This window comes from Phocoena sinus, chromosome 1, assembly GCF_008692025.1.
Source record: "Phocoena sinus isolate mPhoSin1 chromosome 1, mPhoSin1.pri, whole genome shotgun sequence".
NCBI lineage: Eukaryota > Metazoa > Chordata > Mammalia > Artiodactyla > Phocoenidae > Phocoena > Phocoena sinus.
The window spans coordinates 184,885,476-184,910,785 of NC_045763.1; the positions used below are offsets into that span (position 1 = coordinate 184,885,476).

The following is a 25,310-nucleotide window of genomic DNA, read 5'->3' on the forward strand; positions in this document are numbered from 1 at the left end:
CCCGGAGGCCGGCCGGCCCTCCGCCCTCCAACCTCCCTTCACTTGGTTTCCTGTGAGCCTTGCTTGACAGATAAGCCTAGGGCCCAGGGCCCTTCTCAGCTGTGGATGCAGAGCCAAGTTCAGTCGCCATGGTAACCCTCTGGCTGATAGGGACTTGGGTTGCTATGGAAACTTGTCTAAACCCAAAAAGTATTATGGGGGAGGGGTCTCAGCAGCGAGGAGGGTAGCTGGGCCCCTGGGCTTCAGCCAGGGCTTCTCTCGGGCCCAGACCAGGGCTCTGGGGGTGGTGGAGGCTGGTACCAAGGAGGCACCCAGGGCTCCGCTGGTAGATGTCCCTCCGTCTCTGGGGAAAGTCTCACAGCCGCCTCCAGGGTCAACTCTGCTTCTGGAAGCAGCAAGGTCCGCGTCCCTCTGCAGCCCGTCCGCGGTGCCTCACCTGCAGCCTCCCGGCTGACCGGCCCTTCTGGCCAGTCACAGGGCAGGGTGGCCAGCCGTGGCTTCCTCAGTGCCGAGCGGAGGGACGAGCGTCCTGTGTCTTGGGCAGCTGGGGAACGGCGCGAGGCCTGCTCAGACACCGAGCAGAGCCTGCTGTTCACGGTGACCCAGCACGGAGCCCGGTGCGGCCCTTGGCGGGCGCTTCCAGTCACCCGATGGCCAGCATGTGCCCTGTCATCTCTTTGCCCTTCATCACAAAGTGGGAAGAGGTTTACAACAAAGCAGGGGAATTTGAGGGGCTTCCAGGCACCCAGCGGATGCCCACACACGTCACATAACTCACCTTCAGCCCCCGCCGGCCTCTGGGGCTCGAGTTCCACTGCGGGTCATGGGGCTTCGCCGCCTGGAACCATTTTCTGAAGCTGGACGGCAGGAGGGGGTCCTCAAGAGGGGAGAAAAAAAAAAGAATGGCTTTCTGGCCCAGCCCATAAGTAGTCCTTCGTGACTGGAAGAATTCATTCCCAAATCACCGACTCAGGCTTCAGGCCCCCTGCACCAAAAGGAGCTGATTGCAGCCCCGCTGTCTGAGCCGGGCTGAGGTCAGAGCAGGGAGGCCAGAGGTCGGAGGCCAGGCGCTGCAGACCATGGTCTCCCCGTGGCCACTCCCCCCGGAAGCTGCACCTCCTTGAGTAAGGCTGAGCCCAGCTGCCCACCCTGCAGAGGGGCTCCCTGGGAGCAGCCCCCCCGTGCCTGGTCCTCGCGCTGGGACCTCAAGGGCAGAGAGGGGTCAGGGAGCCCAGGAAGTCAAGCAGACTGGAGGCTGCAGTGAAAGAGGGTCTCACCGTAGTGGTCAAGGCCAGGGTCCAGGCAAGCCCCTGAAAGGGGAGCACAGCCTCGGTGCCTCCGGCCCAAACCCTTCCCGGCCTGTGAACCTTTCCTCTTCCCCTCCCGCCAAGCGTTTTTATACCAGAATCATTAGGTGGTTAATAATCTCGTGGACTGTGTTTCTGGCACGCCACACTTTTTAAACGTTGGAATCTGTGTGTAACGAATGTCAGCCCACAACTCAGGCATCCAGGAAAGGTCCCGTTCTTGCTTGCCTTTAAATCAACTTAATCCTGGTTCTGAGCCCCACCCACTGGAGGGGAGGGGATGTCACATGTCACAATGGCTGGGGTCCTTTGCCCAGCCCCGGGTGTGCACCTGACATGGAGGCTTGGGGTGGGGGGTGGGGGCGGGAAGCCGGCAGGGATGCTCCCCCTGGTCCCGCAGGGTCCTCAACACCCTGTGCTCAGCGGCACCCCGGGCCTCCCTCCGGGGGACGTGGGCCTCTTTGCCAGGCCGGGGGGCGACTGTGCCCGTCCCCCTTCCCCTCTGCACCCCTTCGTCCCTCGTTCTGGAGAGCTCCCCCTCTGCTTCTCAAAGGCGGTCTCTCCCCTTCCTTGAAAATCACCTCCTCTTTAAGGAAGTTTCACCGAGCCCTCGGACTGGCTCTGCTTCCTGCCCCATCCCTTGTGCTTGAAGTTGGGAGCTTTGTAGCCTGGTAGCCCCTCGAGGTGGAGCAGAAACAGAGACACAGCAGATTAGACGTGTCAGGAATGTGAGGGCCCATGCTTCTCATCCCAGCCTTGGGAGGCGGGTGGGACGAGCATGAGTATCCCTGTGAGACAGACGGGGAGCCACGGCACGAATGGACGTGGCCGTGAGTTTGCGGCAACGCAGGACACGCATCCAGGCCTCCGGGGTCTCCTGCCCAGACCGGCCTCCCCGAGCTCCGTGAAGGCCTCCGTGCCCGGGCCTCCTGTGCTCAGGACCCTGTGCGTGGAAGAGTTCGTTCCACCTTCCCTGTCAGCCTCTGAGGTGCATTGCCCCCATTTCACAGACGAGGAGCTTGAGGCCCAGAGAGGGTGGGCGCTCAGCTGCAGGTCAGCGGTGCGGCCAGAACTGGAAGCCGAGCTCTCTACTCCTCTCCTGTGGTGGCTTTCCTAGGGACTTCAGCAGCCCTAAAAAGGAAGAAACCAGGGAGACAGGAATGGCTTTATCAGCAGTTTAGTTGAGCTTTCTGACTGCATCCAGCCTCCAACAAAAGAGGCTGCTTTCCAGAGCCCCAGGCTCCATTCATCCTGTGGGTTCACTGCTCTCCCCCCCACTCACCACACGCCTCTCAGACTCAAGGACACGCTCCTTCCAACCCAAACCCAGCGGCTTCGCGGACAAAAAAGCTTGGGGGAGGAAGGGCCCTGCCCAGAGCCTCGGGGGAGCTGGGGTGGGAGAGGTTTGGCAGCCCCTCCCCTCCATCTGCTTCCGGCCTTCATGAGATGCTGGAGAGAGGGAGGCTGCTGGGAAGGCAGTGGTCAGTGGGCCCCAGACAGGAGGCGGTGGGCAGATCGCTGGGGGTCTGGGATGCCCCCCCCAGCAGAGCCTGCAGGCGGCCAGCTGGCCTTCTTAGCACCTTCTTCACAAGGCCTGGGGCAGAGATGGGGGGGGCATTCACAGCTCTCCCCCAGGGCCTGGAGGTGCTGGGCGAGTGAGAAACCCAGGCCTCTGATGACTGGTGCCTCCACACCCCACGAAGGGAAAGGAAGACCAGTCCTGACCCTCGAGGCACCCCTCCTCCCCCCCTGCCTGGGAGCAGCTGGCGTGTGCCCTCCTTCCTTCCTTCAGCCCGTCCAATCAGAAGAGCCACTGATGCTAGCCAGGCACAGACCGTGTACCAGATACCCTTCTAAGCACTTTGCATATGTTAACTCCTCATAATCTGACAGGTTGGCGTTTTGTTCTCCTTCTGCCTATGAGGAAACTGAGACAGAGAGGTTGGGTAACTTGCCTGGAGCCGCCCAGCTGGGAAGTGGTGGAAAAGGGTTTTGAACCGGTGTCTGGAGCCGTGGAGTCGTGCTGTCGTGTGGACTGTAACCTACCTGCATGATCTGGAATTCTTCCCTATGGAGACCTGGCTTTTCTCCCCGATGTATTTGTTTTTCCATCACTGATCTCTATCACACACACTCGTGGTTATCTGTACTCTGACTTGTGATCCAGCGCTACGGTTTTATCCTGTTGCTCAAATTAATTTTGTTGTGTTCTTTGCCCAGTGGGGTTTGGAGGTGGCACCCTGATCTGGGTCTCTGGAGACAGAGAAAGGAGGAGGGTGGGCTGTGCTGCAGATGGCCTGTCCCAGCCGGGGGGTTGGGGGAGCTCCCACGCCTCTTTTCTCCTCCCTCCCTGGCCCTGACCCTGCCCTTGACTCCATCACTCACCAAGTCTGGCTGCTTCCACCTCTTGAAATACCTCCCCCACCCATTGTCTTAATTCACGCCATCACCCCATCATGGAAGCATCCCAGCTCCCCTCTCTCCCGTTCACCCCCAGATGCCGCTCTGGGGGCGCCTTCCTCAGGTACAGCTGAGACGCCATTGCTCCCCAAACGGGGGTCCTCCAGTGGCTCCCAGAGGAGAGTGTTGTGATTTCTCATCCTAACGTTTGAGGCCTCCACGGTCACACCTTCCTGCCCCCCCTGGTCCCCCCACCCCCCTTCCTCTTCCCTGCCCAAGCCATCTGCCCGCATTTCCCTGAGGAAGTTTGGTGAGACTTGTTAATTGGTCTGCTGAAAGATGCAAGACCCTGGATTGAACGGGGTTAAACAGGTTTCTTTCTTGCGGGACTTCTCAGAGCCTGTACTCACCGGCTTCGTGACTGCCCAGGATCAGTTAGTGGGATGCAGAGTTCCCAGCGTGTGTCCCCGGGATCCTGTTTTCTGTAGGGCGGTGGTCCGTGGACCCCGTGGGGACACTGCCCGTCTTTGGTCACGTTGGGCTCTGCAGTTCCCAGAGCCTGCCGCAATGTTCTGGTCTCTGTATCTTGGATTTAGCCACATCCCCAGCCTGAAGCCCCCCCCTGCCTCCACCTTCCCCTACAAAAACCTTACCCGTCCTTTAAAGATATTTTTCTTGACTCCCCCCACCCCAACCGTGAACCTCTCCTGGGGTCTTTGGAGCCCGTGCGGCAGGCAGTCTTCTGGCAGCGCCGCCAGTTGAAACTGTTTTCACTTTTTGTCCTCTTGTCCGGCGGTGCCCCCCATTCTGCCCTTGGTCATACTCTAAGCCCCTCACTGGTAGGGCCGTGTCCTCATTACTTTATTCTCTTCAGTATCTTCACATGATACATCCCCCTGGCTGTCCAACTGTGCCTCAGAATTGTCTGTGTGGCTTTTTTTTTTTTTTTTTTGGCTGCGCCACGCTGCTTACAGGATCTTAGTTCCCTAACCAGGGATCGAACCCGGGGCCCAGGGCAGTGAGAGCACGGAGTTCTAACCACTGGACTGCCAGGGAGGTCCCCATGCAGCTTTTTATCTTTTAATAAACTTTAAAATTTTAGAATAGTTTCAGATTTACCAAAAAGTTGCAAGGATGTCACAGAGAGCTATCCCGTACCCCACGCCCAGTTTCGCCTGTTGGTAACGTCTTAGTTACTGTGGTTCATTTGTCACAAATTCACGAACCAGTCCTGATACATTGTTGCTAACTAAGGTCCATGCTTTGTATGGATTTCCCTTGTTTTTACCTGATGTCCTTCTTCTGTTCCAGGATCCCATCCAGGGACCACATTCCATTTAATTCCATTCCATTTAGGCTCCTTTGGGCCATGGCAGTTTTAGTTTCTCAGTGTTTCCTTGCTTTTTTTTTTTTTTTAATTTTATTTATTTTTGCTGTGTTGGGTCTTCGTTTCTGTGCGAGGGCTTTCTCTAGTTGCGGCCAGCGGGGGCCACTCTTCATCGCGGTGCGCGGGCCTCTCACTATCGCGGCCTCTCTTGTTGCGGAGCACAGGCTCCAGACGCGCAGGCTCAGTAGTTGTGGCTCACGGGCCCAGTTGCTCCGCGGCATGTGGGATCTTCCCGGACCAGGGCTCAAACCCGTGTCCCCTGCATTGGCAGGCAGATTCTCAACCAGTGCGCCACCAGGGAAGCCCCTTTCCTTGCTTTTTTTTGTTGGTTTTCTTTTTGTTTTTTGGCTGAGAGGTGCGGCTTATGGGGTCTTACTTCCCCGACCAAGGATTGAACCTGGACCCACAGCAGTGAAAGAGCAGAGTCCTAACCACTGGACGGCCAGGGAATTCCCAAGTCTTCCCTTGTGTTGATGACCTTGACAGTTCTGAAGAGGACAGTCAGGTGTCTTGTAGAATGTCCTTCAACATGGGTCTCATGGTTAGACAGAGGCTTGACGACCACGGAGGTAAAGTGTCATTCTCACGGCATCGGATGAAGGATCTTTCCTCCTAACGTGATCTGTCGTGGCTGTTCACCTTGACCGTCCGGCTGATGTAGTACCGTGTGTCCCCACTGCAGAGTCACCCTTCCCTCTCTTTCCACGGTGCACTCTGTAGAAGGCGGTCACCCGGCGTAGCCACAGTCAGGGAGCGGGGGCAGTTAGGCTCCGCCTCCTGCCATGGAGAGTATCCACGTGAATTCTTCTGTGCAGATTTCTCTGTTCTCCATTTGTTTAGTTAGGTGAGCCTGCACTCCTGGATGTTCATTTCATTCTTTGAGTCAGACTCTGATGCTGCATTGTTTGTTTTGCTCAAACTGTTTCAGCATTGGCTGTTGGGAGACCGCTTTCAGTTGGTACCTACGTCCCTTTGACGTACCCTGATTTTTTTTTTTTTTTTTTAATTTCCTTGCTTTGGGGCCCTACGAGATGCTCCAGACTCATCTTGTATATTCCCTGCCCCGTTCCAAGAATCAGCCGTTTCTCCAAGGAGCCTTGTTCCTTTCGTTGGAGGATGGTGTTAGAAACCGAGATCTAGGTGCTGGTGATCTCACTGGTCCTAGGGCGTCACTGCTTCTAGACCCTCTCAGTGGACGGAGCTAGGACATATATGTGTGCATGCTAACCTGAGTATAAGTAACACACAAACCTATAGTGGTATTTAATATAATTAAAATAATAGACATTAGTTAATACCAATGTGTCCAACTCCAATCTAGGACCACATGGTTCATCCTAACCTTCTTTCTTTTATGTGGCTTTTTAAAGCCCTGTTTCTTCTCAATCACAGTCTCCAAGGCAAAGACTGTACTTTAAAGGCACTGTAGCAAGCATGCAGATGTGTCTTAAATTTAACTGAGTGTCAAGGGGCTGCACATCTAAGAAGCTACACCTGCCACATCACAGACGTGCAGCATCTCTTACCCCTGGCGCTGCGGGCACATTAGCTTCCGCCTTCCCCCAGGTGATGCTCTGTGGGAAGCAGCCTGTAATCCTCGCTGATGTGTCCATTACCCCATGTTTGGGTGTTTCTGCACATTTCCTCCTGTATCTGGTTCCCAGCACACCTGATACTTCCTGGTGTGAGGCCAAATTGTCTGGGATCCATTACTGCCTGCAGCAGAATCTCTAACGACAGCCCTGCCTGTCCCCCTTGACTCAGCAACCAGTACTTCCTTCCCCTGCGGTGACAATCAAGGCATGTGTGTCCCTAAACAGAGTCCACAAAGCTTGACGTGACTTCCGGATCATTTTCCAAATGAGAAACAGATCCAGGAAACATAGCTAGTGGCAGAGCAAGAAGTAGAACCCAAGCCGCTTCCCTCTTCAAGTCCACTCTGTCCCAGGCCCATCAGTCTGAATGTCCTACACTGGAACCATGGCGATGCCTGATGGATTCTTAGGGAAGCCGCAGGTCTAACGGCACACCTGAACTAAACACCTCAGCACATCTGTGGCTCCCTTTCTGCAGGATGTCCCCGTGAGGAATGCCTGAGACTTTTCTGCAGGTCAGCAGGACAGGATGTCCTCAGCTCACTGAGTTGGATTTCACACTCTCCTGAGGCTCCAGAGCCCGGAAAGAGGCTGTGGAAAGGCACAGACCTAAGAAGAATCAGGTGACGGCTGTCCTGTCCTCCTGGAGGGGAGGGAGTCGTGCCGGTCCTAAGCAAGATCAGGGCTGCCTCTGGCACCTGCCCCACCCCTGTCTCTGCCCCTCTTCTCAGCCCCGTCCCCCATACTCACTCCTCCTCTGGGTATGATACTCTCCCCTGGGGGCTGTCTTGTCTGCCCCCCCAGCGTGGCTTGTCCAGATCAGCCCTTCCCCAGAGTCCCCATCAAAACACTTATTTCTTTAGTCAAGGTGTTTGGAAAGCAGTCTGATTAAAGAACGGGACGCGATGCTTTCAAATTTCAGAGATCTGTTAATGCATCTTGACTATTTGGGGTGCAGGCTTTGACTCTAGCATCAGATGCCCCTTTGTTACCTGCACTTGGTCTTGAGTGCGTCTCGGGCATTTCTAACCATGTTTCTTTATGCTGAACTGACAACCTTGTGCTTTTGTTGCAAGGTTGCAGCCATTTGCATTTGCCCACCGCCACCCCACCCCCCCAATCCACCTGCTTATTTCAGGAGCTTTTGTAAGTAGACTTTTTTCTGGCTACTCGTCCTGCCATCTTTGCCTCCTAAGGAACTCTGAGATTGCTTCCTGGCCGCAGTCTATCCTTTTCTTTTTGGAGAATGTCTCAACCCCTGCAGCCTGCCTCCCCACCAGCTCATACCTTCCCGCTACCCTCCGCAGGAAAAGCCAGGGCAGGAGGGGGCTTACGTTTGCTGCCCTGCAGAAGGCTCCAACGGTAGCTGATCTGTCACTCAACTGAGAAGCCCCTTCCGGTTTGAAAGGTGTTCTGCGATTATGAATAGTTACCCGTTAACAGAAACCTTTCAGCTCCTTGCGTGGTTCTTCCTAAATGCCCTTCCTTTTCTCCCTTGGGAAGTCTTTATAACCACACAGTATTTTTTTTTTAATTTAATTAATTAATGGCTGTGTTGGGTCTTCATTGCTGCGCGCGGGCTTTCTCTAGTTGCAGCGAGCGGGGGCCACTCTTCATCGCGGTGCGCGGGCCTCTCACTGTCGCGGCCTCCCTTGTTGCGGAGCACAGGCTCCAGACGCTCAGGCTCAGTAGTTGTGGCTCACGGGCCCAGTTGCTCCGCGGCATGTGGGATCCTCCCAGACCAGGGCTCGAACCCGTGTCCCCTGCACTGGCAGGCAGATTCTCAACCACTGCGCCACCAGGGAAGCCCCACCGCACAGTTTTTAGGAAGGTCTCCTTTGCCAGTATACACAGTATTATATAAATTACTCCACGGATTAACCAACGACCCTCGCTCTAAGAGTTTTAACATCAATATATAACCAGATATATTTCACTGACTGAGTCTAGGCAGCTACTACAGGACAGTTTTATAGACTGCTTTAAAAAAAAGAAAAAAAAAGAAGACATATCCTGGGGCAGGATTTGTCTTCCCTGAAATCATATCACCACACAGCCCAGTAGACACATCTGTCCATCTCCAAGCAAAGGGAGTGGAAATGAGTGTTATGTCCTCTGGTACTTTCCTCCATCAAGGTGGAGGGCTGGTAAGAGCTTCAAGCTGAGGACCCTGTGCAGACCCCTAGGTTTATAGCCGAAGACGGACGGCTAGGCTCTCCCACTTCCAGTAACAATAATAATAGTGATAATAACTGCGACTCTTCGAGCACCTACTCTGTGCTGAGACTTAACAGGTGTTATCTGATTTAATCGTCCAAGTAACCCTAAAAAGTAGGTCTTTAATTACTTCCATTTTGCAGGTGAAATGAAAAAATGAGACTCCTTACATTCTTGGCTTACTCTTAGTTGAGTCAGGATTCAAACTCAGATCTGTCTGATTCTAAAGCTACCGCCTACCCACCCTGGACATGGCTTCAGAGTAGCCTGGAGCCGTAAAACTAACGTGGTCCCCACCCCTCCTAAAGCCGACTTCATTTGCAGACCAGAGGCTGACAGGGAGAATGAGGGGAAAAGCCGGTTTCTCCAAAGCGCTTCTTCGGATGGGAGGAGGTGGGAACCAGGGGTCGTGTTGTCCCATAGCCGCCTCTGATGGTGCTGCCCTAAGCATCCCTCATTCTGCTATGCGTTTCGGAGAATGACTGCCCCGCCATTGTATATCTAATCGCCCCAGAACAGGAATGTGGCAGTGCGGGTTATTACCTGTGTCACATTAACCTCGTTGTGTTACTTAAACACTAGGTTCTTTTGCTGTGCACTCAGCCTCTGTAGTTATTCACATTACAAGGTTGTCGACTCTTAAAGAGGGAGAGAAGGCAGGAGCGTCGGAGTAGAGCGGGTTGTCCTGACGTGTAGGGGTCTGGGGGCCCTGGGTCGCGGGTGGGCTGAGGGTGGCTGTGGCGGGAGCGGTGCCAGAGGAGAAGGGGCGCTGGCAGGCTTGTGGGGCAAGTGCATGTCCCCCTGGGGAGGCGGCAGGGGGGTCCCACAGCTCATGGGCTCCCTGACCCCATGACATCAAGGAGAACTTCCTGGGAAGAGCAGGGTGTTCTGAGAACATGCTGAGTGAAGGTGGAGGAAGATTATTAGACGTGGTAATACTTCCCTGAAAAAAAGGGCTTCCACGTGAAATACGGGCACCTTCTAACCAGATCAGAGCTGAGACGGAGCCATCCCACCGTTCAGAGCCAGGGATCCCTTTCTGCGGGCCTTTCACTGGGGGAAGAGGCTCCAATATCACACAATTATCACTGACACCGTCCTGTAGAAAATAATTATTCAGGGGATTCTGAAAGGCAACATAATTAGTCCAATTAATCTCTAGCGATGAATTATTCTGTTCGATAATCGTCTTCGGAAGCAAAGGGTTCATTAGGGTCTCAGGCTGACAGCGGAGGGGTCAAATGTCCTTTTCTCTCCCTCTCCTGTTCCTGTCTTGATGGAATGGAATCTTCTTGTTTTGATAAAGTCTGTCGCCATTAACGAGGAAGCTGGTTGGGGAGCAGCAAAGGCTGGGGCCCGGGCCCCTAGATGTGCTGCCTGCTCCCCCGACCTTGAGGTTAAGGCCTTGGTTTATCCCATGGGACCGTGAGGGGCACTGGGTGTGAGCTACGTGACCAACCAGCAGGTTAACGGTGGGGGGGGGGTCTTCCTGGGCCTCCGAGAAGCAGTTAATCCCAGCACACCCGCTGAACGGGGGATTCTCCAGGAGTTTTAAGGCCAAGGCCCTCCTTTTTGTCAGAACTTACTTTGCGTAATTTCATAGTCTTGCGCTCTGAGTGGAGGCAGATGGTGGAACCCAGGGAGGGGAGCTCTGCTGGCTGAGCTGCCCTTTCTGATCAGAATCACAACCCCAGTTCGGGGAGAGGTCTGAGTGGTAATGGAAGCTGTGTCTGGGGCCCCAGAGCACCTGGGGGCGAGGGGAGTCTGCTCCCCCGGGGACTGTCCACCGTCTGCGCAGTGGCCTGTCCGAGCCCCCGGGCAGGGCCCCAAGTCAGCGCCTCTAAACCTTTCTGGTCTCAGATTCCTCTCCCCAGGAAAATGACCATCGCACTTCGGTACAAGATCTTGCGTATACATCAGGGGGGTTCAGGACCCTCTGTTTTCTGGCGTGAGCAACTCCAAATGTTACAGTCCATGGATCGTGCCCCCGAGGGACTTAAAATCTAGGCAGTGGACATAGGGGGCCTCAATGTCAACAGTGCTGTGACAGGCCTGCCTCAGCACTGCTAACCTTTAGGGCCAGATAGCTCTTGGTTGGAGGTGGGCTGTCCTGTGCGTTGGACGATGTGAGAAGCATCCCTGGCTTCTCCCCACTGGATGCTGGGAGCGTCCCATCCCAGGCCGTAACAATCAAAAACGTCTCCAGACATTTCCACCACCACCCGCAGTTGAGAACCTAGCGATAGAGGTGCAAGTGGTGTGCTCAGCCCCCGTGGCACGTGCGATGACGTCTGGGTGGGGGCGTCATCAGGGAAGGCTCCCTGGAAGAGGAGTTGTGGGGACCAAACCAAGAAAACAGCCTTTTGTTTGTTTGGTTGGTTGGTTGGTTTTTTTCAGCCTTTTATGGCTGGAGTCTAGCCCGGTGTTTGATGCAGAGGTGCTCAGCGTGTGCTCACGGGGTGCAGGTGTCCCGGGTGAGAGACCAGCACCGAGCGAGGGCACAAGGGCTGCAGGGGTGCAGGCCGCCCGCTCCCTGTCCCGGGGGTGAGTAGCAAGACCGCGGCTTTGCAGCTCTGGCTCAGGAAGCTGTAGAAGGAGGCCTTGTTCTGAAGACCCTTAAGAAGAGGGCCAGGGCTTCCCTGGTGGCGCAGGGGTTGAGAGTCCGCCTGCCGATGCAGGGGACATGGGTTCGTGCCCCGGTCCGGGAAGATCCCACATGCCGCGGAGTGGCTGGGCCTGTGAGCCACGGCCGCTGAGCCTGCGTGTCCGGAGCCTGTGCTCCCCAACGGGAGAGGCCACAACAGTGAGAGGCCCGCATAACGCCAAAAAAAAAAAAAAAAAAAAGAAGAGGGCCAGCTGCCTGTCTCCTAAAGCCTCCACTGACTGACCACAGCACCCCTTCTTGGTAGACTGGAAGGGTGTTTTGGGCGCTGGAGTACGTCTGAACACAGCCCTCCAGAAGTCACTCCCTTGTTTGGAGTTGGAGCCTCAGACGTCACCTGCTTTGCCCTCCCTGGCTACGTTCCGGGCTCTAACTGCGGAATCGGGGAGCAGTGTACCCGCCCGAAGACCCTGGAACGGAGCGCGCCGGCCGTTCTTGGTCCCGGCTCACACGTACGTGTTGCATGTCCCCTGCGCTGCATCTTCCTCTTGGACGTGGAGCCGTGAGGGGCTGGGTCCTCCCCTCTCCTCCCTGCTGGCTCATGGCTTACTCGCTTGTTTGATGAGCCCGTGTTCTGGACCCTTGAGGTGCAGAGGGGACACGGCAACAGCTGAAGGGTGTCCCCAAGCAGCCGGGTGACGGCAAGTTGAGGGCTATGTCAGGGAGACTGCACCCTGGGAGTCCAAGGAGCCTCGCCTAAGAGCCGGCCTTGGGAGGCTGTCGGGACCCTTGCAGGGAAGGGGTCCCTGGAGCCCCAGCTTCACGAGTCTGGGATGGAGAGTTTCATTGGAGCTTTTCTTCAGTGCGTGTTAAAGAGCTGTATATCCAGTAAAATATATGTCTGCCTTCCCAGGGAGGGTAACGGGAGTTTATAGTGGCCCGGAAAACACAGGACAATCTTTAGAGTGAATTCCTGAGCTCCACGGAAAGCGTGTATGGTGTTAGGGGAGCCGTTTCCCTCTGGTTTGTGTCTGAGCAGGGAGATGGAGACAAGCGCCCCGAGTGTGATGGGACAGTGGGGTGTCCTCGAAGCCCGCCCGTGGCGGGAGCAGGGTAGAGGGGGAGCTGCTGGGGCGGAGGCAGGGATCCAGAAGGTGTGTGGGGAGTGAAGCGGGGCTGGCGTGGAAGCCTCCTGGAGGACCCGAGCCAGGAAGATGGGGCGGCAGTGCGGGAGGGGCCGGCTGTTGGGGGCACCTGGGGACAGGAGGCTGCCTCCCTGCCCCTCTGTGAACCCGAGAGTCCCTTGAGGCAGGGCAGGCATGGCAGAGGACGTATGCGCGGCGGGCTTTATGGAGGGCCTGCCACACCTGGCAGGTGTTAGGCGTTTGGGATGGAGAGCTATGGTTTCTGCCCTGGAGGCGGACAGACAGTGAAGAGGTGTGGACAGAAGTGGGGTGCAGAGACCATGGACAAGTCTGCCCGGGCCCCAGCAGGGACCCGAGGGCAGGACGAGTGACTTCTACCCAGGCTAGGAAGTAACGGTGGAAAATCGGGCTACCGCCCCTAGAGGGCCTTGAACGCCAGGCCGAGGACTCGAATGGCATCTGAGGTCTCACGTGGCGTGGATGGCGTGGCCTGTGACTCCTTGGTCTGTGGGGTGACAGCAGGGTCTGTCTGAAGCCACCTGAGCCCCTCCCCAGCCTCCGGCCTGGGCTTGGCACTCCTGTGCTGCATTCTTTCCCCCATGGGGGAGGGGAGACGCACAGACATCAATTCATAGTCAAGTCTGTTCACCCTGGTCCCCAGGAGCCCTGGCCCGCTGTTCCCATGGCAACCACCAGCCGTGGGAGCACGGAGAGCCCCAAGTCTTCACTGGGCTACCCCCGTTGAGAAGTGGGGGCAGAGGGGAGCTGCTTGCTGTAATGGGGAGCGAGGGCACCGGGCAGGAGAGCGGAGGGCCAGGGGCTCCCTTTGTCCTTTGAAGGAGACAGCAGTGAAGTGCTGACTGGTGCTGGACCCGGGCACGGCTGACCCCATCTCTCCTCCCATCCCTCCTTCTGAGCCTGGGGCGAGCCCTCTGCACCCTCGGTCTCATTAATGACGGATGACTCCCGAGAGGGGGCAGGGCTCACCAGCTGCTGGGGCCTCCTGCCCTCGCTGGGCTGGGGGTCATCTACAAGGAGATGGCGGCCTGGCCCGCCGGCAGGCTGAGCCAGGCCATGGACGAGCCCTGGGATGGTGGTCTTTATTGGCCGTCAGAGTCACGTCCCTGAGAACAGGTCCATCCACTGACAGACATTAGAAGCCACCGGGAGGTTCCGTGTTCCCCGGGCCCTGTGTTCTGTTGGGTGCTTTATCACTGAAGATCTGTGATGGGCGGGATGCAGTCCCCAGAGCGGTGCTGGCTCGTCCCGAGCTGCAGAGCCCGCTCTCCTGGCGTCCACCTCACAGGGCCGGCACAGGGCTTAAATGACATCAGAACCATGCAGGGGCCTGGCGCACAGTAGGCACTTAACACACGTTAAGTGTATTGCTTCCATGCTAGAGGGACAGGCGAGCTCATTTCCGCCAGAGGGCCTGCGTGTTTCCAGGAGGCGAGCCCGGCCAGGCCCTCAGGGCTTACTTTCCTGGTCCCCCCTCCACTCCGGAGACCCTCCCTCCGGGCCCAGCCCTGCCCCAGCCTCTCTGCGCTCAGGCCTCCTGCTCTGGCCTGGTGGGTTCAGGACGGTCCCTTGCACGGGGGGCGGGAGGATGAAAGCAAAGGACACTGGCCCCCCTGAGGGGGCCTCTCTGCACCGCTGCCTGCACCCACCCTCTGCCCAGCCCCGGCCTCCAGCCGCGAGGGCTCCTGCAGACAGGCTGGCCTCCCCCGGCCGCCCTCTGAGCCCTGAGTGTGGTTCCTGGCCCAAGCTGGACCTCACTCAGCTCAGCGCTCGCCCATCTCTGCCCTTCTAGAAGGCTCCAGCGGAAGAGGCCTGCTGGGTTCTTCAGAGAACTCTCACACAGTGGGGACGTGGGGTGTGGGGAAGAGCCGGGGCTCCCCACCGGGAGGGTGTGTCCTCATAGCGCACAGACTTGGGACGCTCTCCAGGGGGATTTTCCCTGGGAATTTGGTTCCATTCAAGTGGTGACCAGCCCTAAGCCGCTCAGCGGGCTGCAGCCCGGGCCCCGGGGGGATTGGGTGAAGGCTGAAAGAAGGCCCGGTGTCCCCACTGCCTCTCCCTGTCCCTCCCTGGCCTCACATTGAGTGGGTCCAAGGCTCTCCGGAGTGACCCCTGCCTCGCTCTGGCCCCACACGGGACCAGGCGGGAGCTGAGGCTGGTGCTCCCGGAGGAGGGGCTGCGGCGCACCGTGCATGAGCCCCTCCCCGCTCATCCCTCGCTTCCCCTCCCCCTGCATCAGGCTGTGGGGACCGGCCGACCTGCTCTCGAAGAAGGAGAAACCAAGGCCCAGAAAGGCCCAGAAGAGGCTGTGCAGGAGCTCTGAAGCCCACCCTTGCAGTGTGTAGGGACTAGCCGGCTCCTCCAGGGACAGGCCGGCTGCTGGGGCGGGGCGGGGGCGGGGGGGGCGCGGGGGGGGGTTGGTGGGGCGCGGGGGAGGGAGAGGGTGTTGGAGCTGTGCTTTGGCCGCAGCAGGTTCCCAGGCTCCCGGCTGGAGCTCGGAGGGTCTCATGGCCCAGAGCACAGCCGCGGTCTTGGCAAGCAGGCCACACAGCCTGCCTGCCAGACGTTCTAGGAAGGTTCTTCCCAGGCCAGATGACCCGCAGGTTCCAGAACTGGGACAAAGCCCGGCGGGAGAGAGGGGTCCCTCGAGGAAGTGTCGGGCAGGACCGTGCCTGCCAGCAAGGGGACTGGCCGCGGCCCCAAGTCCTGGAGGTAGAGAGACGCTGGCCTGGCCCGAGGCCTACTCCCCCAGCCTCCTGGCAGCCCTGCCCTCGTGCGTTCCCAGAGCATAGCAGGAGGAACCTCTTCCTGTGGCCTGTAAGGCGCCCCATCCCGGGCGTGTCGGTCGGGAAGGGCCTCTGGGCGTATCCTGCTCCGTTGTCCTCATTGTCAGTTATAATTTATTTTGGGAAAAGCATGGACTTCAGAGTCAGACTTGGATTCAGATTCCTTACACCACTTGCACAAGCTGTGTGATCTTAGGAAGTTAAGCGGCCTCTCTGAGCCCGGCATCTGTAAAGTGGGGGTAACTACATTCGGGCTTTGGTGCCGTGCTCAGCGCATGAGGCACTCAGTAGATACCCGTTCCCTTCCCTTCCTGCCTCAGAGGACACTGCCAGCACCTCAGTGGCTCTAGCAGACCTCTTCAGATTTATGCCGATTTCTCTGCACCCCCAATCAGAAGCCTTCTTTAAAATGAGCCTCCCTGCCTCACTGCTCTTGTACCCAACCTCGGGGGCGGGGGGGGGGGGGCGCCTTGGCCTTTGTTAAGCCTGGTCCTTTTGGTGGATGGTGGGGCTACCCTGGAGGCGTTGGTGGCAGATGGGCTGAGCCTGAGGGTCCCCCTGGGGGTGGGGGGTGGGCAGCAGAGGGTCGAGGGGATCGGTGACATAGAAGGCTTTTTCAGAAATGGGAAACCTCCGGGGAGGCGGCCGGACCAGGCGGAGCACAGGTCTGATGGGAAGCAGATGTTCTCACCGGGCTGGGGGACGTGGAGAGCCTGCTAGAAGAGGGCCTCCCCCTTCGGGCAGCCCTGCATGGCCATGCCCTGCCCCCAGCTGTCCCCACTGGAATCCTCCCTGAGGCCTGGCCACCTCCCCTGTCCCCTAGCATGGCTCTGACATCCTGACCAGGTCACTGCCACTCCGTTGGGCCTCAGTTCTTCCTTCTGTCAAATGGCCTCTGAGGCTCCTGCCAGCTCTGATGCGTGATGAGTGTTACCATCCACCCTCCTCCACGCTGGCACACAGGCCGGCAGACCTTGTACCCTCAGCCCAGTCGCCACTGTCCCAGGGCCATCGTCCCATTTTACAGGTGGGCAGAATGAGGCTGGAGGTTAAGTTCCTACTGAAGTTCCCACGGCTGTGCTGGCTGTCGGCCGCAGGCCCCCTGTGTGGGGACGCCAGCAGCTTCTCGGGGAACGATTGGGGCTTCAAAGCCAGTGGTAGCCTGTCCATCTGACTGTCCCCTCGCTGTGGTGTGGCCCCTCCCTGGGAGCCAGGAGGGGCAGAATCTACAGAGGAGACTGGAAGGTCCGGGTTGGAGATCTCCGGGGGGCCTACAGCCAGTAGCACTGACGTGTGAGGCGCCCGCCCCCAACAAGGCTGGCACCTTCAGAGGCAGTGCCTCTTGTCACTTGGCCACTGGTAGGTCCTGGGAAAGGCAGTGATGTTGGGGACTCGGGTGGGAGGGGGAGCGCGAGGGCGCAGTGCAGGGGGAGCCCGCCCTCTCCTCGGCTGCCACTGACTCAGATGCTGTGCTCTGTTAGCTTTCTGTCCGGTTCACTCTGGGCCTTGCAAACCTCAAGGTGGGCCCCACTTGTAAAGTAGATTTGCTGAGCTCGAAGTTCACCGAAGGCAAACACCTTATGGAAAAGCCGTGGTTCCAGTACAGACCAGGCCTGCAGGCTCTGCGGCGCTGCCCGGGAGGACTTCCTGGGTGATGGAGTTGCCCCCTCTCTGCTGTGGTGGTCACCAGCCGGCATGAGGGTGGAGCTCCTGAGCAGTTCAAGTGTGGCTGGTGCAACTGAAGTCTTAATTTGTATTTAATTTTAGTCATTGGGGAAATGCAAATTAAGTCTCCAGTGAGACACCGCTTCACACCCACTAGGATGGCTAGAATAAAAAGACAGACAGTAACCAGTGTTGGAAAGGACGTGGCGAGGTCGGAGGCCTAGCACGCTGCTGGTGGGAACGATGGTGCAGCCACTTCGGAAGACAGCCTGGCGGGTCCTCAGATGTTACAGAGTTACTGTATGACCCCGTGTTGCACTCCTAGGCATTTATCCAAGAGAAATGAAAACCGATGTCCATGTAGAAGTTTGGATATGAGTGGTCATAGCAGTTTTATTCGTAAAACAGGCAAGAATGATCCGAATGCCCATCAAATTATGAAGAGGTAAATAAAATAGGGTGTAGGCATACAATGGAAAATGACTCAGCCACGGAAAGGCATGAAGTACTGACACATGGTACGGGAATGAGCCTTGAAAGTAAAGGAAGCCAATCACAGAAGTCGACGTGTTTACGATTCCATTTCTATGGGGTGCCTAGGATAGGCAAATCCACAGAGATAGGAGGTAGATCAGGGGCTGCCAGGGGCTGGGGCAAGCGGGGGAGATTGCTGATGGGTCTGGGGTTCCTTTTGGGGGTGATACAAATGTTCTGGAATAGTGGCAATGGCTGCACAGCTTTACAGAGGTACTAAAACCCACTGAACGGTGCCCTTTCAAAGGGTGACTGTTACGCTCGGTGAGTTAGCTCTCTGTAAACACACTGTATACCTGTGTCCGTTTGCGGATCATGGCCGCAGTCACAGCGGGTAATAACAGCTCTAGAATCAGACCGTCTGGTTGGGATCCTGGCTGTACTGCCTGTGGCAGCTTACTTAACCTCTCTGGGCTTCAGTTTTCTCAGCTGTAAAATGGGGGTGATAACTGGACCATCTCAAAGGGCTGTTGTGACAGTTACATGGGCTACAAAGCAGAAGCCCGTAGAAGCGCGCCCGGCGGGTGCCGGAGGACTTAGCCCAGTTAGCCGATACTAATATGACTAGTTTCACAAGCAGACGTCTCCCAGGGCCCCTTCCAATTGTCGCCCACACCTGGGCCCAGCCCTCGCCCTCCCGCAGCCTGCTCCTTCCCCTCCCCCCTTTGCCTGCAGATGGTCTTTGCTAATGTGAGAACTGTTGCCATAACAACCACTCCGCTCCCAGCAGCAGCGACTTCATTGGAGCCGGGTGTCACGTGAAGGTTCTGGGCCGCATCACTGTGAGAACATTGCCAGTAAACCGTGAGGGTTACAGGGCCGGAGAGCCGGGCCTGTCAGGGAAGGGGGCCGCGTCCCCCGGCGAGGCAGGCCAGCAGGCCGTCGTCGGCAGGAGGCTGGCCCTCTGCGCCCAGGCTGGAGTTCAGGTCTTTAAATGAGGGCGGGCTCAGTACGTCAAGAATCCACTCTCTGACCCTGTAACCTAACGATCAGAGGGAAATGAGGCAGAAGAGAAAGGAGCAGGCCGGCACCCCTCCAGACAGAGCTGGAGGCGGGCACCCTCGCTGGGTTCCCTAGCCCTCGGCGCTGGCCGCTCTGGACCAGCAAGTCTTTCTCTGAGGTACACGGTATTGGACGTAAAGAAGCAGCTGTGGCAGGATCGCTGTCCAAGCCCTCTTCCAAGTGCAGGCTGAGCCGGGCTGACCGGCCGGCCGTGGGGGCCGCCCTTCGCCCGCTGCAGAGAGGCGGCCACTCCCCCGAGAAAGGGCGGGGCTGGGCACGATGCGGGGTGGCGGGGATGACTCCTCCCTCATCAGGCCAGCTTTTGCCTGAGAACACTGCCGAGCAGAAGTGAGGCCAGAGCAGGGATGGGAAGCCTGCTCCACTCCCCGGAGGCACTCCGTCTGCAGCGCCTGCAGCAGAAAGGCCAGCCGGGTCTCTCGAAGCTCTAGCCCCACGTCCAGGCTCGCCGAGTGGAGCCGACGGGTGCCCAGAAGCCAGGCCCTGCAGCCCCTATCCCAGCGGGCAGGCTCCCCAGAGTAGGTGCTGCAAAGCCTTGGCCGTTCTCCGAGGAGGATGGGGTCAGGGAGGATGTCAGCCCCGGAGCGCAGAGCCAGGCGAAGGGGGTTGTGCTAAGCAGGACGCAGAGGGAAGGAGAGCGTCTGGGCGCTGCCCGCCCAGATCCTGGAGCCGACGCTGCGTGCCCGGCAGCGTCCGGCAGCGCCCCCTGGCGGCCCGTCTCCGCAGTGAGGCCGCGGCCGGGTGGCCTGGGGAGGGCATCCCCAGAGGAGCGGGACAGAGGGGGCCCCTAAGGTGAGGCCTGGGGATGCGGGAGTGGACTTCCGCAGGGAAGGGACAGTGCGTTTGTGCCAAGGGAGCAGACGAGCCGGAGGCCCAGGACGCACCGCCCGGCGGCCTGGCATCGGGAAATGGAAGCCCCGGTTTCCATGGGCAGCCTGTTCTGGCGGCCTGCAGCGAGGCGTCTGGATCTCCCAGGCGCTGCCTTCCGCACCGCGTCACCCACAGGGCGGGGCTTGGGCGGTGCAGATTCCTGGGCCCCGTCTCCAAGCTGCTGAGTCGTGGCCTCTGTGGGTGATGCCCTGGCACCTGCCTCTTCAGCACACTCCGGGAGGAGGAAGGATGCTTTTACAGGCTTCAGCCAGCAACAGAGCCACACAGGCTGTCAGAGTTGGTTCGGCCTTGGGTATGCCCAGCCCCAACTCCCTTATTTAATCCACAGAGAAACTGAAGCCCAGAAAGGGGAGGTAGCTTACCCGAGGCCCCACAGTCGACTAACGTGTGCCCGGGGGAAACCAAGAGGGAACACTCCACTGGCCCCGAGCCACCGCCCTCATCCTCCACCCCGCCTCACACTTCCTCTTGGCCCAGTGCCCACTGGAGACAAGTCGCTGAGGGTCTCTGAGCCAAGTCTTCTCACTCAAGCAAAATCAGAACTGTCGGGGATCTGCAGAGACCCCTGCCTGGTGATTCTGGGCCAGGGGAGACCCTTCGTGCCCCCTCTCTGGCCCCTCCTCTCTGGCTCCTCCTGGTTTCCTTTCCTTGCCTCACACAAGCACATGACCGGTACCTTGCTTTGTCGTCCTGGCGCTCTCTGGGCGCTCTGGGGGCCACTGACTGCTGGGCTCCGGGCGGGCACTCGTTGGTCGAGAGGGTTCAGGCTTCTCCGGAGCAAGGATGGAGACCCAGGAGCCCTCGGCAGCGGGAAGCACGGGATCGGTCGCGCTGCAGGGCTCTGTGACGCGCGCCTCCCACGGTATTGTGACTTACGTGGGGGGCGAGTGAAACGACGGAATTAGTAAAAGAAACTGTCCCCGCCCACACGGTGGTGAAGGTGGGAGCCTCTTGCATGGAGGGCCACTCCGGGCTCTCTCTGGGGCCCCTGGGCTCAAAAAGGTGGTGAGGAAAGGAGTGGGGGAGTGGCTGCAGGTGAAGGAGGGTTGCTGGGCTCTGCCAGAGGGCAGGGAGGTTTGTGAGCGGAGACCTGGCACATGTGGGGACCGGGGGTGGGCCCACGGCTGGACCTTGAAGGTCACGTCCTTGAGCAGAGGAGAGGGATAGAAATGAGTGACTCCCGGAGACGTGGGGCTGCGTGTCCACACAGAACGATCACGATCATCCAGACACTGGCTGTCGTGTGGTGACACAGACTCCCGAGGATCTCCTGCTAGATGTTGCTCGGGCAGGGGACCCCTGGCTAGAGCCGGAGATCACTTTGTCAGAGAGAAGTTTGTGTTGTAACTGGCTCTTATTATAATGGTATTTGACCTGCGTGTACTAGGAGCCCAAGCTGTGATGAATTTTAGAATCTAGAGAAGACTTGGACGCCACCCTTGGGATCTAATAGGGTCAGGAGAGATTTTTTTTTTCGTTTTGGGAGTTGTTGAGAGAGAGGGGGTGTGTGTGTGTGAGAAGCTTCGTCCTGCCTGTCCCAGGTCCTTTAGCCTGCATTTCTAGGTGGGTCTGTTCTGTACCGTCTCAGTTTATGCAGCAGTCACCCCTGCTGGTGACACACCTCTGTGCCGATCGACCCCAGGACAACGCAGAGCGGCCAGTCCAAGGCCTCCGGTGCAGGAGCCCTGGGCCAGGAGTCCACTGGGCCTGCCACGCCCCACCTGGTGACGCTCCCAAGCCTTTCTTCTCTGGGCTGGAGCGATGTGCTCTTTCTCCCGTTCACGAGATGCTTCTTTCGAGCTCTGAAATGCCAGGACTTGAACATCTTCCCCTTGAGCCACTTCCATTCCTGTCGGTTCCCACCTGGTGCAGCTACTCAGAACAGGAGCCAGCCTCGAGGCTGGACGCAGACGCAGTCCTCTGGAGGCCCTGCCCCGGGCTAAACTGAAAGTGCGCTCCAAGACGCAGTGCAAGTAAGTAAGGGTTCACCAGGCAGTTAGCGGTTCACCGAACTGTCAGCCAGTAATTAAAGCTGTACAGAACTTGGGGAAATTCGACTGCTGAGTCCCTCCTCCTTCCTGCAGGCCCCTAAATCTCTTGGGGTCCTTATCCTCGTGCCCATGATGTCAGGTTTCAGATCACAGGCCGAAGAAGGGCCCCGAGTCCCAGCACTTCCCACGACGGTGAGACGGGCTCGCAGGGACTGGGGATGAAGATGTACCATCGCTGCAGTGCAGGGGGAGGTGGGCCTGGTGACCCCTCCACGTGGGAGCGAACCCCAGCGGAGAAGGTGGGGTCCACCTGAGCTGCACCTGCAGGAACGGCACTGCCACCTGCAGGTGTCTGGGTGTGCCCGCTGCCCGCCCCGCCCCCGCTGTACCTTTGGACACATTAGAGCTGCCTCGTGCAGAGAACCTCCTGGGCACCAAGCACCTGGTTCAGCTCTTTAATTCTCCTGACTGTGCCACCGGGCGGGTTCGCTATTCTCTCCCTTTAATCGAGCAGACAACTCAGAGGAGTGGTGAGATGCCTCGCTCCAGGTCAGACATGCTGGGAGGGCATGGCCAGCACCTGCCCTTGGCCTTGCTGCCTCAAGCTCTGTGTTCCCTCTGCCGCACCACCCGACGGCACTCCCCCCCTCCGGGTCTTGGCCGTTCACGGTCTTGCCCTCCAGAAGCCTGTTTCCCTGGTGCTGACTCCAGAGCAGAAGGGACCCCGTTTGCCATCAGCCTCCCAGGGTGCCGCCCCGTCTCCAGCTCCAGTGACCCCTGTGCCCTGGTCTTTTCCTTCCACACCTGCGGCAGGGGACACGGCCACACAGCTGTCTCCGTGCACACGTCTTCGGGACGGCAGAGCGGAGTGTGCGTGATTCTGATGTGAGGGTTTCCACGGACTGCCAGCGGGACCCTGGGGAGGTGTGTGTCTGGAGGCGTGTGTGCGTCTTTAAGGCCCTGTGTTGTCACGGAAAGAACAGAGCTTTGGAGTCACACAGACGTGGGGGGTGCCTAGTCTTGAGCCCACCACGTGGTGCACACTCAGTGAGTGGGTGTTGTGTGCATTTGCACGAGTGTGTGTGTACACACACGCACACCTGATGTCAGGTTTCCTTGGTGGCCGGTCCTTACTCCCAGGACTCCTGATGGAGACAGCAGGCTCTCCGTGGTCTCCTGTAAGAAACACCGCCCCCGCGCGTGCTGGGAGGATGCTGTTTGTGGCGACTGTGCGTTACCGTGGTGACGGCTGGGTAGCTCAGGGAGCACACACGTCCTCCCGGCCGCTCCATTTGCAGGGTGCGGCTTGGAGCAGCAGTCAGGACAACTCGTGCTCCCCGCCCCACCTCCTTGTCACCCCATGACTGCTGGGATCCCCACCCTGCCTCCCCCCAGGCCCGCTTCTCACACACACGTACATGCACGCGCACACACACAGGCACACATGCACTCAGGCATGCACCACGCCCTCCTCTTGCTGGTGGACCCTGTCCTGCAGGAGCTGAGAAGCCAGGCCTCCAGAGGGAGGCTGTGAGGTGTGTCCTGATCAGGGCCTCCAGCCCAGGGGAGAGGTGTGCTCTGTGGCCACAGCGAGGACCGTGGCGGGAGCTGAGTCACACCGGAGGGGCCCTTTTCCTCATTTGAACGAAGGTACCGCATAGACTGGGAGTGTCCTGACTGCGTCCCTGTCCCACACGGGGGCCGGAGAGGAGCTCCTGGGCTCCCCCCCACCGCCGCTCTATTTCCTCCAGCCTCTCCCCCATACCCAGACCTGACATTTGACAGACGCATGGAAGCATCATGACTCGGCCAACAAAACATTGTCACAAAGTCACGTGTGCCCCAGATTACCTCCGCACCCCATCTCTGATCCCTGCGGAGATGGTGGGAAAGGGGTGAAGCTTGTTATGGGTTGGGGGTCAGAGGTGGGTAGGGTGGGGGGGTGAATGCCTTTGCAAATGCAGCTTATTCATATTTTAAAGCTAAAACCTTAAAGACTTGCTTCTGGGGTCAGGAATGTGAATATCAAATTGCCTTCCTACCCCCTCCTCCCCACGCCCAGCCTAGGCACAGGGTCTGCAGCTCCTTGAGCTACAGAGGCCTTCCCTTACATGCAGCCTCTTGTCCTGGGACTCCCGCTGCACCCCCAGAGATGGGCCTGTCACCTGAGAATGTGGACACAGCCAGACTCTCACCACCCGCTGCACCTGAGCTGAGTCTTTGACGAGCAGGGTGGCATGCCCGAGATGGCCACCAGGGGATGCTGCTGGGGCTCGCAGGGAGCTGTGGGGTGGCACCTTTGCAGACTATCCAGGCCTTGGGGCAGAGAGCAGAGCCAGGCCCCCTAGCTCTGCCCACAGCTCTGTCCCCAGCTCTGTCCCCGCCTCCCCCCCTGCATGCCCACTCACACCTGGGGCAGCAGCCTGATGCCACATGTTCCTCGTTGATACTTTTCTGCACCTCCAGCCAATCATCCCCCCCGCCCCCCATCCCTGACCTCAGCCTCCCGTTCCTCCTGTGACCGTGTTGGACTGAGTCACTTCCAAGGACTCTTGTGGAAAAAAGACGTTTTCCTAATGGGACACGTATCCATCCCTTCTTTTTTTATGTGTTTTTGTGGTGGTCTTGTCCATCCATTCTAGAGACGGTCACCGAGCACCTATTCTGTGCCACCACTGGCTTGGTGCCGGCGATGCCGAGATGCCCTGTGATCTTCTTCCTGGACTTGACCGTGCCCTGTGCTCCATGTGAAGCGTGGGACCCTGTCTCTGAGGCTCAGTTTCTCCTCCGTGAAATGGGGCAGCAGCACAGAGCTCCCCCAAGTGCCGTGAGGCCCCACCTCGCTGATGCCTGCCTGGGGTTGGCACACATGGTTCTCCGAGTCACCCTTGGTCCCTTCCTCTCGGGGACACTCACCCCTCGGAGTCGTGTGCACCTCTTCCCTCACCTCTGCCAAACCCGTGGAAAGCATCGCCCTGGCCCAGGAGCACCCCCCCCCCCCATCTTGGTCCCCATATAGGCCTTTCAGGAGCAAGCTTTAAAAATATACGTACACAGACAGAGTCCCTGTCTGTTCTCCACACCAAGCCATCATTACAGCCACGGAGCAGCTCCCACGTGACCCTTGCCAGGATAAACAGGCACTGGCACCCCCAGGCGTGCTGCGCAAGGAGACCTGCCCTCCTCCCTGCCGGCTGCCCCCAGGCCCCCAGGGGAGGGAGGTGGCTGGGCTCCGCGTGGAGCCGGTTCTATGGAAAGGTGCCTCCGAGGCTCTAGGAAGGCTTCCTGCAGCCCTCACCTCGCTGACCAGACAGGCAGGGCAGCCGCCTGCCAGCCGGCCGGACCTAGTCTTGGGGCAAAGTGCCTCCCGAAGGGACTCAGAAACGTCCCCTTCGGCAGCTCGCAGAGCTGCACACTCCTGCTGGCTCTGGGTGGGGCGAGGACCCCCGAGGGTCCGGATCGGGGGCCCGGTAGCCTGCGGGGTCAGAGCTCTGGGGTCTTCCCCGTTGCTCTGCTGTCATCTCCGTGGGTCTGTGACTCTCCCACGGGTTGTGCCTTTGAGGGACGCAATGGGGGATCTACCTGCACTCAGTGACTGAGGGTCCCAGGTCCCCGCTAGGCGTGGAGCAGGGCGGGCTGCGGTGTCTGCTTCATCGAGGCTCCCTGGATGGATCGGCGGAGGGCAGAGCAGAGTCCCTGAGTCTGTCCGTGCTCGGCACCCTCAGACTTTCGGGTGTTTCCACCCTGGGAAG

The 25,310-nt window shown here is 58.6% G+C and overlaps 1 protein-coding gene across 5 annotated transcripts in view; it reads left to right on the plus strand.

The window, feature by feature from the left end:
• NAV1 (neuron navigator 1) overlaps positions 1–25,310 on the plus strand; it is a 207,807-nt gene that overhangs the window by 100,152 nt on the left and 82,345 nt on the right. The gene's annotated exons all lie outside the window — the stretch shown is intronic.